Below are 12,644 nucleotides of genomic sequence, written 5' to 3' on the forward strand. Positions count from 1 at the left end.
CAAGGTCATTCTTGGCAGTATCATTGGTGCCCACGTGGAGAAGCAGGAAGGGGTAGCGATCCGAGGGCTTGATGAGTCTCGGCAGTCTCTCCGTCACATTGCGAATCTTAGCCCTTGGCAAGCAGCAGACTTCTCAGTTTTCCCGGTCAGGGAGGCAGATAGATGACTCAGTCCTCCGGAGGAGAGAGTTCCTGACCACCACCACCCGCCTCCTTCTCTTGGGAGTGGTGGTCGTGGAACCCCCCATCTCAGGACAGTGCATCTCATGCCTTCCAACCAGCGGAGTCTCCTTCTGCTTTCTCCACCCAGGCATATCATCTGGTCCACTCTCTGCAATGAATGCATCTGATGAAGTGAGCTGTAGCTCACGAAAGCTTATGCTCAAATACATTTGTTAGTCTCTAAGGTGCCACAAGTACTCCTTTTCTTTTTACTAACCTACTGTAACTCTCCACCTTTCTTCCTTTATAATTACTCATTTGAAGCCCTTAACCCAGCAGATCACTGACACATGTCTTTAACTTTAAGCGTGGGAGTAGTCACAAAGACTTTACCAGGACTACTGATGTGCTTAAAGTTAAGCACATGCTTCAGTGCTTTGCTGGATAGGATCCTAAGTGCCTGACTGAAGCCCACTGAAGTCAGTGCAGACTCCCATTAATTTCAAAGGGCTTATTATCAAGCTGTAAGAGAGACGCTGCCAAAGTGTCTGATCTGTCATTTGTAAACCTTTTAAAACAACATCCTGAATTTTTTTAAATCTCTGCTAGTATTTATTGTACTAACAATTATCAAAATATGCTCAGATGGTATCAGTATGGATATAAGTGTCATGTGCATAAATGGTTATGGGATCAGGGTCTAAATGATCCACAAAGGCTCTAACAATGAGGGATCTGACCACACCTTGCAACTTGGATCATACGTGCAATTATTTTGTTTGAATGTGAAGAAAAAAAATTAAATTTTGCATCCAATCAATAAGTCTTAAAATAGCCTATTTTTTATAGAAATGATGCTTCAGGTTAGTCCTGTTTCTAAGAAAAGAAAGGCTTGACATCTTGTAAAATACCCGAATCTTGCATACTAGCCAGTATACTATAATTTCTTCAAGTCTAATGATTATGGGGGTAATCCAGGGATCAGCAACCTTTGGCATGTGGCCCACCAGAGAATTCCGCTGGTGGGCCGGGATGGTTTGTTTACCTGCAGCGTCCGCATGTTCGGCCGATCGCAGCTCCCACTGGCCGCAGTTCGCCTTTCCAGGCCAGTGGGGGCTGCGGGAAGCAGCGGTGCAGGCCGAGGGATGTGCTGGCCGCTGCTTCCTGCAGCCCCCATTGGCCGGGAACAGTGAACCGTGGCCAGTGGGAGCTGTGATTGGCAGAACCTGCGGATGCTGCAGATAAACAAACCATCCCGGCCTGATAGCTGATTTCCCTAACGAGCTGCGTGCCAAAGATTGCCGATCACTCACCTAATCCAAAAAGCTATTGAAGTTAATGCAAAGATGCCCATCAACTTCCATTAGCTTTGGATCAGGCCATATGAAAGATACACTCATCGAATCATGGAGCAGAAATGATATGACTTATGTGACCAATCACAACTATGCAAGGCTGGTCGAATTCTGAGTATCAACTACCAAATACAGCTAAATGTCCATATTTTTTTTTAAAATAGGGGAAAATACCAGGCGAAACTGAAAAATTACCCCATTTGTGGAAACTGAGAGGTCAGTGACCAGATGACAATCAGAATAAAAACAAGGCTCAGTTCTTTGAGTCAATTATTTGCTGTGAATTATTCAATCAGCTTTAAAAGAAGCTGAATCTTCCTGGGCAAGGCAAGTATGTTCTGAAACTTTATATGTTACTTCCCATGGAAATATGAGCTTATGTCACAGAAATCAAAATATTAACAAGGAACCAATAATACCTCCCTGCCTCCATTATTCAGTGACTTGTAGCATCTATTCAAATATGACGTGCATTTATGGCAGATTGCTTCAAGCAATGAATTCCATTTACATTTTAATTAAGACTCAATATTTATTAACAACCAAGAATGTAGTGAAAAGGGAAGTTATCTAAAAACCTTATTCATTTTGCATTACCTTTATCAGTTCTTCCTGAATACCTTGTGTTGTGATGGGCTCCTGTTTATTTAATTTTCTCTCGATGTACTGGAAAAATGCATAAAGAAGTGACTTTCCAATTATGCAAATATGTCTCCAGTATTAGCCGAATTGTTTAGAGTTACATATGTCCTCTTTTATTAATATTATAACTTTTCCCATTAACTTGATCATATTCCTAGAATCTCTTTACATAAGTCATTTCAGCTGGATCATTGTTGATGAAACAAGTCACCATCATTTAAAATGATGCTTGCAGATTATTTTGCCCTCTAAATATCTAAAAATCTTAAATCTAGTCATTACAATTAATAACTAACACATGAATCTGTATGCCTATGGGAATTCTGTAAATAAAATACAACTGATTTACCTTCTCATCCGCACTAAAATCAGGAGTAATTCTAGTGACCTCAACGGGACAAAGCCACTGTCCCTTTGTGCTATAATAGCCCAAACATGACTCCAGCAGCTCCGGGGATTAGAGGACCCCAAAAAACAGTGCATACACATTTCCTCCCTCCACCTTCAGGCTTGGTCGTCTACCTTGGTTGGCTCCGCTATACCTGAGGATTGAGGTCAATGAAGTTACACCATTTTATACTAGTGTAACGGAGAGGAGGATTAGGCCCTATGTTTACAAGGTAAGTCGATCAATCCTACAATCAACTGTTCATTGAAGTCAATGGGGTTACTCATGATAGTAGGCACTACATTTGGGAATGTTATGGTAGGATGGCATTGTATGGCTGTGACACATATCAGAAAGGATTAAGCATCCTGCAGGATAAATGACTCAAATTCAACCCTTAAAAACATATGGGTAGATAATGTTTGTGTTTTTGTATATTTACATATATATTAATAGAGATCACCAATGTAATCAAACAGTCCCTGTCTATGCTGTATTCTGTTAATTCAGAGATCAGAAGAACATCTTAACATTTAAACGAACTGTAAACATAGGATGTCGCTGTATTCATCTCTCTTTGAAATGTATAGCAAATCATCTGCGAATGGTGGAAAAACAGGCATATGTGTGAATAATTACTGGTGATGCTTAGGAAATGAGTGTCTATTGTTCGCCTAGGGACTCCGATCTGTCAAAGGCCTGAAACTGTATAAAAAATGGCTTGGGTCCTGATCCTGTCATCTCAGATCTGCTTGAGGTTTCATGGAAGGAAAGCCTAAGCCATAAGGACCAAGATCCCAGTTCTGACTGGACCATCCTGAAGATAAACATTGGACTATAACCCATGAACTATTACAGAAAGAACTTTTTGTAACTACAAAGCTCACCATCTCCGCTTTGTATCTGAAGCTCAAGAATTGAACTCATATCTGTATGTATTCTGATCTTTTAACCAATTTTTTCTCTCTTTTCTTTTTAAATAAATTTTAGTTTAGTAAATAAGAATTGGCTGTAAGTGTGTATTTGGGTAAGATCTGGAAAAGTCATTAACCTGGGAGGTAATGTCTCCAATCCTTTAGAACTGGTAAACTTTTTTAATATGAGGAATAAGATTTTCATTAATCCTCATCTTAATTGACTTGGGTGTCTGGGCGGAGGCCTGAGGGTGGGTTACTTTAAGGGAACTGTGTTGTTGACTTCTGAGTAACCAGTGAGGTATAAAAGAAGCTGTTTTGTGCTGACTTGGTGAATCTAAGTATTGGAATATCCACCAGTTTTGGGGATTGTCTGCCCCATTCTTTGCAGTTCACCCTAACTGAGTCATGTGACCCTCCCCAGCAATATGTTTCAGGTGCCCAGGGCAGCCAGCAGAGAGGTAAATCACTGTGGGGCAGGACTGGGGAAGACCCGGTGGGTGGCTCCTACCTTGCGCCAGGCTCATCTGCTAGTCCCAGCTGGGCTGGGCAGGACGAGACTTCCTCTTCCCCTGCACGGCACCAGAGACTGTGTGAAACCCACCCCCAGATTTCTCTCCCAGCTGCAGGAAGCTCTAAAAACTTCCCCCTTCCCGCTTTCTCCACCCATCACTCCTCAGCTGCAGTGGGAGGGATCCATGTACAGGGAGCTGCTCCTCCATCCGCCCAACCACCATTCAGCCAGACCCTCCTCATAGCCAGACCCTCCCACTGAGCCTCACCCCCCTATACTCAGAACCCCCCCATGAGCCTCACTCCCCCAACACCTGGACCACACTGACAAACCACCCACACCCGGATCTCCACCCCACCGAGCCCCACTCCCTGAGCATCTGGACCCCCCATTGAGTCTCGCACACCCAGACCCCCCTGCTGAGCTCTATCCCCGCCCCCCATCTCTCCCTGCTGAGCCCTAACTACCTTCACCTGGACCCCCCTGCAGAGTCCCATTATCTCTTATATGGCACTTTTCATCAGGAGATCTCAAAGCATTTTTATGAAGTAGATCAGTATCATATTCCTCATCTTACTGCTGGTGAAATTGAGAAACAGAGATGTGAAGTGATTTGCCTCTGACTACCCAGCCAGCCTGTGGCAGAACCAGAACACAAGTCTTATGAGTCCCAGTACAGCACAGGAAAAAAAAAGGAATAATTATGTTTATATATACAATATTTGAAATTATTTCTGTCTATATAGTAACAAATAACTAGTCAACAACTCTCCTGAAATTCTGTAATTTTTCTTGAATTACAGAAATGTTCTTTAACAAAATGACGCAGTTGGTGACAAATTTTTATAGGAACGTGGAGTAGAAGCAAGAACTAGAAGTAGACTGGCTGCAACAAAATGGTTTTATTCATAGATTTATAAGGTCAGAAGGGACCATTATGATCATATAATCTGATCTCCTGCATAACACAGGCCATGTAGTTTCACCAGGTGGTTCCTGAATGATGCCCATGAAGTCTGGACGCAGTAGAGCCTATCTTTTAGAAAGACATCCAATCAATCATGATTTAAAGACTTCAAGTGATGGAGAATCCACTGCAATCCTAGTTGTTCCAAAGGTTAATTACCCTGACTTGAAAATTTGCACCTTATTTCTAATCTGAATTTGTCTAGTTTCAGTTTACATCCATTGAATCCTGTTAGGCCTTTGTCTACTATATTAAAGAGCCCTCTACTTACAGAAACTTTCTTCCTTTGTAGGTACTTATAGCCTAATTCAGCAGACTCCCATAGGAGAATAATGAAAAATTAAACTTATTTGAAATCACAGCAAAAAGAACCCTTTGCAGTAATATGTTTCTCTGCTGCTTCTATCTTGCTGTTACAGACATAGCAGCTTTTTGTTCTGTGGCAATGAAAGAAACCAAACACACCTTTGTAAAAGGAATGAGAAAAAGCCTTCTTCAACTGATGCTGGAGAGAACATCTACCATCTCCATGTGCCAAACTTGGAAACCAGTGCAGGACATATTCCCATCATGAAAGATGACTCCTCAAAGCATTCTTGCCAGGGGGAAACTCTGCAACATTAGCCCTCTTATTCCACTCCTCTCCCTATATCCCATTGCAAACTCTTCCTCTTTTTTTCCTTCTCACAATATCTACCTTAATCTTTGTATGCATTCCTTCTGGAGGGAGGCTACTATCATTCACAACCCTTAAACAAAAAGATCACATGTAAAAAAAAAAAGCCAAATTGTTTTTAACTCTTGCTTGGTTTGGTTACCAGTATATTTTTATGTTTTCTGTACTCAGCAAAAACCTTGTAAACAAGATGTTAGGTTAATTTTTTGAATTGGTCATGTTTTTCTCTTCTGTTTGATAGGCTTAGAAATCTGTGTATTTTCTGTTTAAAAGACTAATCAAAATGGTTTTACACACGCCAGCCACGAGGTAATTACATACTGTAATGGTTTTGATGCTGTACAGTGTCAAACTGTAGAGGCTATTACATCCCACGGATCATCACAGGACCAAATTCAGCCCTCGAGGAAGCAGGCACAACACCAGTGAGATCAACAAGAGCTGTGCCTGCTTACATCAAAACTGAATTTGGCCTATACAAGTTCATTGCATCTTACTAGCTTCAAAGCTACTAGGACGATGTGTAACTTTTTCATCAGCTAATTCCTATATGATGTCCTGGTGGCTTCTGGTGCATGAAGAGATATTAACTTTAACACTCATTTTTGAATGTCTTAGCCAGTGTATAATCAATCTCATATGTTTCATTCAGTCAGAAATAATTTGTTCTCACAGATACCGTATATAGTGTACTCTTTAGAAAAGAAAAGAAAAGAAAAGAAAAGAAATATTAGGCTTTCAGAAGTGTGTATTTCAAAATTACTGCATACAGGACCCATTTTCTACCTCGGGCTTTCTTTGCCTGGAGCAGGATTCTCTGTGACTAGGTTTCAGAAAATTCTTGCCTATCAGGAGCTTGGCAATAATATAAGCAAACAAATGAACCACCAATCTCAGTATTGTTTAAATGAAAAGGGAAAAAAACATTATTTAAGATGTTGGTAGATCACAAAAGCTTTTAATTACATACTCAAGCAGTCACATATGTTCATACGCCATAAGAAAACACATTGCTAATGCAGCCTTGTCACCTTAAAACAACTCACACAGCAAATCATTCTTGCTCACATTTTTCTTGGCATCAAGAAAAGATGTGCATTTTATCTTATGCAAATTAAAAATGATAAGAGACAATCTCTCAGGCATACCAACTACAACTGGACTCATGGTGTGCTGCTGTTGCTAGATAGTTTGTCATTTGGCCAATTAGTATCTAAATTTACAAAAAGGCATCGTTCTGAAGTGCTGAATATTTTATGTCTGTAAAGTCTTTATATATGCAGATGTGCATACTAACGCACCAAAATCAACAATGACTGTGAAATGTTACAGTAATTCTATGCAGAAATCCAACTTTCTCATGCCCTAGCACAAAAAACAAGGCTCGGCAACAATCCTCTGTATTTCTACAGGATCCTAGAAAGGGAGATAGAAAGACAAGCTAAATATCTGATAAATAAAATGGTTTTATCCCAAAGTGCCATCAGGTTTTTGTTTCATTTCCGGGTCAGCTCATCAAGCAGTTCCTTATGGATCTCGACAATATGATGGTATTGCAGGCTATGCACACCCCATCCCTCTTTCGGGACAGGGCTGTGATACCACCGCTGTTACCGTGTCACCGACTGCCTTTCGGATGAAAGCGTCCAGAGTCACTTCCAGCAGCCCTTGCATTCAGGGCAGTGCGGCGTAGTGGCCAGAGTCAGTTACAGCAGCCCTTATGTTCAGGGCAGCGTGACCCAGTGGCCCGAGTTAATGCTGGCAGCAATGTCACAGCCCCTAGGCGCGGAGCAGTGAGGTCCAATGGCCAATACAAAGGTCAATACAACAGCCTTTGGGTACAGGGCAGTGCGACCCAATGACCAGAGTCAATATCGCAGCCCCTAGATGCGGAGCAGTGAGGCCCAACGGCCAGTATCCAGGGAGGCGGCCACCAGGGGGTGGCGGCAAGGCCTGGGCCCACCCGACTCCACTGGGCCTTGACCCAGGGCCCTGACAGTGGTGGAATGGTCAGCAGGGACTCCTGCCGAAACATGCTGACCTCTCTCGGGAGGAAGGTACCACTCGCGCACCCTCCCTGGGTCATTTCCTACCACATTTTCAGGTGTTGTAGTCCTTTGAGCATTGGAGTTCCTGGGCTCCTCAGCATGGGTAATTCCCTGCGGCGCCATCGGCTGCAACCCTGCAGTCTGGCTCTCAGGGTCTCCTGTTCCCGCAGGCAAAGGCTGTGATGACTCTTCAGCTAGAGCCTTTGCCCAAGGTCCTTCCCCTCCAGCGCTCAGCCCAGAATGAGCTGGGCTGCTCCCTTTTATACTGAGGCAGTAGTTGAAGCATGCCCAGCACAGTCTGAGGGGTGGGACTTCTGCCACACACAGTGTGGGGTTAACCCCATCTTGTCCAGTGTGGGGTATGTACACCCCATCACAGATGGGAAACCATGAAGTATGACAAAGCAAGAAACAAAGATCCAGCATCTCAGGAAAGGTTGCTTTGCAGCTTGGGGTGAATGAAGATGGCTGTAAGCTATCGTTGTGCTCCTGAATTCTGGTTTGGTGCTTAGGAGCAGTGTAATGCATCCCCAGGCTATGCTGAGCCTGGGGATGCATTACCCTAACAGCCCACAAGCAGTCATTCTGGAAACTGGAGGAAGGTCAGAGTGCAATGACACTTGGCCAGTCATCCCTTTCTTTTGCCACATCCCACAACATTGGGGGCTGTATGTGTTCACAAATTCTATCTTGTAAGGAATAAGATACGTTGGCATTATCTGAATGAATACGTCAGCCTGAGAGACACAGCATAAACCACACTCCAAACTGCTGCAATAACTCCCACTTCCTGCAGCTGTTTGAGGTACAATCCTTTTCAAAACTTGTATTTTTAGCCTTGTACATTTGTGTGTGGATGACACACCACTTTTGTTTTAAAACAGGCAAATAGACAAGAGACATTTTGCTAATTTTGCATGCGCTATTGTTAATCTGATAGCACAGCCACCACAACTCCCATTTCAAAAACAGAAATGATTACCCAGATAGAAGAAATAGCTTTCTCTTGTGCTTCTAATAAGTCTTCTATGAACAGTGCAGACAAGAATTTTGAAATAATCCATCTGTTAAAATGGGACATATAATGAACAAGTAAAAAGGCCTCCAAATATCCTATGTTTAAAGATACCACCAATTTTTCACACCAGTTTATTTACGGTCTCTAACTGTACCAGTTATCAAGGCATCTGGGTGCCGCACATTTGATTTCAAAATAAATCAAATATGAGTTACCAAAATGGGTGGTTCTGTATGATCATATTTTCCTTTGGGTGGTTAATAAATTAACTGCTTTTATATTTAGCTGAGCCTTACACCGTACCTGGAAGATTGTGAAATTTAGGCTCTTATGACATGTCAGGGAAAGCAATTTCCAGTAATGAGAGCTCTTAGTTGAGAACAGCCCTCTGCCAGTCCTGAACAATTCACTTCCAGGAGCTGACAGCACCAGTGCGCCATTGGCTTGGCCTATCTTTATTTTATAGATTAGAGACATGTCTACAATGAAAGCTGAGTGTGTGATTCCCAGTTCAAGGAGACATTCTCACACGAGGTCTCACTGAGCTAGTGCTCCAAAAATAGAACGTAGCCACAGGACAGGCTGGCCACCCTGAGTACATGGCCATCAGAGTCCGGTCAATCACTCTGTGATTGTGTAAATCACCAGACAGGAGAGTGACATTAACTAGTGTGAAATGCTAATCTCCAACAGAAGCTGTTATGTCCAGACCAACAGAAAAGGTCCATTGACTCTAGCTGAACTATTGTGAGATGTTAATGAGAACAAAAGGCAGTTGTTCTGCCCACCCCTCTATGAAGATGCATCATGCAAGTGGATTCCTCCTGTCAGCTGAGTTAGCATCTCAGCTCAGAGGAAGGGGATAAAAACCCCTAACAAGAAGGAACTGGATCTCTGTGGTGCTTGAACTCTGGGAGACAAGGTTTGCTAGCCATAAGCTAGAGACCCCAGCTGCTTAGCCTGGATTAGCCCCAAAGGACATATAGAGATTGCTTATTATAGAAGCTTCTATGACCTTTTGAAACATAAGACTGTAACTCATTTATGTGTGTATGTTTACCTGATTTAACCTTGTAAATAGTTATCTTGTTTCCTTTTCTATAAAATGAATCTTTAGAATAGTTTATTATAGAATTGGCTACAAGCACTGTCTTTGGTGAGAGCTCTAAGGTGCAATTGACCTGGGGTAAGTAATCGGTCCTTTCGGACTGGTGGTAACCTGAATATTGCTGTGATTCTTGGTGTAAGGGACCATCTGTCACAAAGGTATGCTCACTTTGCGCGGCAAATTAGATCAGCATACCCAAGGGGACTGTCTGTGACTACATGTTAAGGCTGTTATAGTGCCTGAAGAGTTTACACTTGATAATTGGTTGGTGAAATTTAAGAATAGGATTCACAACCAAACTGGGATTTGTACCCTGACTCTTAACAGGCTGACCTGAGGCTGGTACTCATGTTCTTGAGTCATTGCAGGTGGCATTATGCTAATATTCAAAGGAAAATAAATAAATAAATAACAGTATCACTTATTTCCTTGGAAGAGAGTCCCCTCATTTTTTATAGGAGGCAAGAAATCAATATTGCTGTGCATGTATTAGCAACAACCACCATAGATGGTTGGTGAAAATATTCTTTGGAAGTGGAAGCGGGCTTGAGCAAGGGCATAGCCATGGGTGGGCTCTGGCCCACCAGTTTACATCCACCCAAATCTGAGCACCAGGCCCAGTGCTTAAAGTGAGGAAGGTTGCAGTCCCCAATTTTTTTTTTTTTTAAGGTTGAGCTGGGTCACTGAGAGGTGCAGTCTTTTAATAAAGCTGCTGCTGCCTCATACTACTGCACTCAGCTCTGCCTCCCAATCAACACAGGTCTGCAACTCCACCCCATGTCACACGCAGTTCCAGTTACTGCCTCCCCATTGGCTGTTTGTTTAGGAGCTGAGAACCAAACATCCAATGGAGAGGCAGTAACTGGAGCTGGGTGTGAGGGTGGGTGGAGTCAGAGCCTGTGTTGATGAGGCACAGGACTGGGAACAGAACTGGCTAGCAATACCACTCATTGCCCCAACCACCTCTCCTTCACACACATGACCTGATTCTGGTTACTGCCTTTCCATTGGCTCCCAACTCTCCCAGCCAATCTGAATTGTGCCCAGAACCCTCTCACCCTCCTGCCATGGGCAGGCTGGAGTGCACCTCTGCCCACGGGGAGGCAGTAACCAGAACTGGGTGCAGGTGGCAAAATGGTGGAGCCCCTTCCCTGCCGGCATGATGTCCACTCCAGGCCAAATTTGAGAGCCATTGTGACCTGGCACACTAGGTCCTGCTGCTCCCATGTTGCAGGGAGCCTGGAACTGTGAGAAGGATCCCATGAGCCAAGTCAGACATCCATACAGTTAAAAACATACCAACAAAAATCAAAACTAAGATGTTCTGAAAGAGGACATGTTCAGATGAAAGGATATGAATGAATGCCATTCCCCCATCTGATATAAAACATTTCAATTCCCAGCTGATTTCTACATACATTGAATATAAAGCATATCTCTAATGGATCTCAGCAATCTGGGACAAAAGAAGGGAAGTGTCTTCTCCTGCCAGTGGTTCTAACTTTTACATTCTAAAACAAATGGAGAAAAACAAAGCTATGTAAACAGAGGTGGGCTCACCTTAACTAATTCTGTGATCTGAATAGCTAATAAAAATCCCCATGAAAAGTGAAGCAGTACCGAGAATTTTCTACAGCTACTGTTGCTATGGAAACCACTTTCCTTATTACCCATGTGTTGCACACATCTCTTTCACTTTACTTATCACTCACATAGGTAATGAAGTGCCTGGAAAACAGAGCGTCCTCCCCCCCTCCCCTCCCCTTCCCCAAAATTCTCTGAAACTGCACTCAAAAGAAAACAGTTTGAATGGCACTATACAACTCATCTAGTAATACGTGAGAATAATAAACAGTTAGTGTGCATGTTAGATAAGTTAATTCACAGACAAAATGTGTGAAAACTTAAAGAACAAAAGACTTTGTCAATCTTCTAAAAGTGGAATAGCACATATCTTCAACTTCCAAATGATGAGGAGAATCTTTCGGAGGCACCCTTGGAGAGAAGAGAATAGTTCTGCCACACAAATCCTCAGCAATAAACATAGCAACTTATTTTTATTTTATCTTTATATCCAAATCCCTTTAAGAATATCCAGAAATAAAGAATCTACAATAGGGAGAACTTACTGAGGTGCCAGCAAAGAACCTGCAACAGGGAGAATTTCATGAAACGCTGGCTAACATTTGAAATTTACATATTTTCCAGAAAGCACCCAAGATCGCTTCTCATTCATTAGTGGTTGATAGCAACCAGGGGACATGGATTCCACTAGGTTCTGAATTTGATTTCCTATGCCACTAGACCTGCAGCAACAGGAATGTTTTTCAGTATTGAAACACTGATATGTTGGGTCCTGTGGTCCTTTAAAGTTTGACTGGGAAATAGTAAAAGGTCCCACACTTATAACCTAAGGATCTCACACAGCGGCACTTAGACATTGCTGATCTTGTTCAGGGATGACAAAAGTTAGCATGAGAATTCTGAATAACATGTAAGTATAAAAAGCACACAGCACTAATATGCTATATCTTAATTGGGGATCGGTCCTGCTTTGAGCAGGGGGTTGGACTAGATGACTTCCTGAGGTCCCTTCCAACCCTGATATTCTATGATTCTATGAATGTGGTTGCCCTAGCTTTAGTTTTGATAACATTTCGGTACCTCCAGGCATAGGATTACAGCATGTATTGATTTCCTTACAATAAGGAAATGACAAATTTAACTTATCTGCTCTGTTTAAAAACAAAACTAATTTTCAAAGCAGACAATCCTATAGGAAAGTAAACAGAAGCAATACTTGGACTGATTCAGCTATAACTGACATGGATTTCATCATCTATTTCAGATACT

General features: G+C 42.5%; 1 protein-coding gene across 4 annotated transcripts in view; it reads right to left on the reverse strand.

Annotated features, from left to right (window-relative positions):
* Positions 1-12,644, reverse strand: part of OXR1 (oxidation resistance 1) — a 471,436-nt gene that overhangs the window by 228,347 nt on the left and 230,445 nt on the right. The window lies entirely within an intron of this gene.

Source organism: Lepidochelys kempii, chromosome 2, assembly GCF_965140285.1.
Source record: "Lepidochelys kempii isolate rLepKem1 chromosome 2, rLepKem1.hap1, whole genome shotgun sequence".
NCBI lineage: Eukaryota > Metazoa > Chordata > Testudines > Cheloniidae > Lepidochelys > Lepidochelys kempii.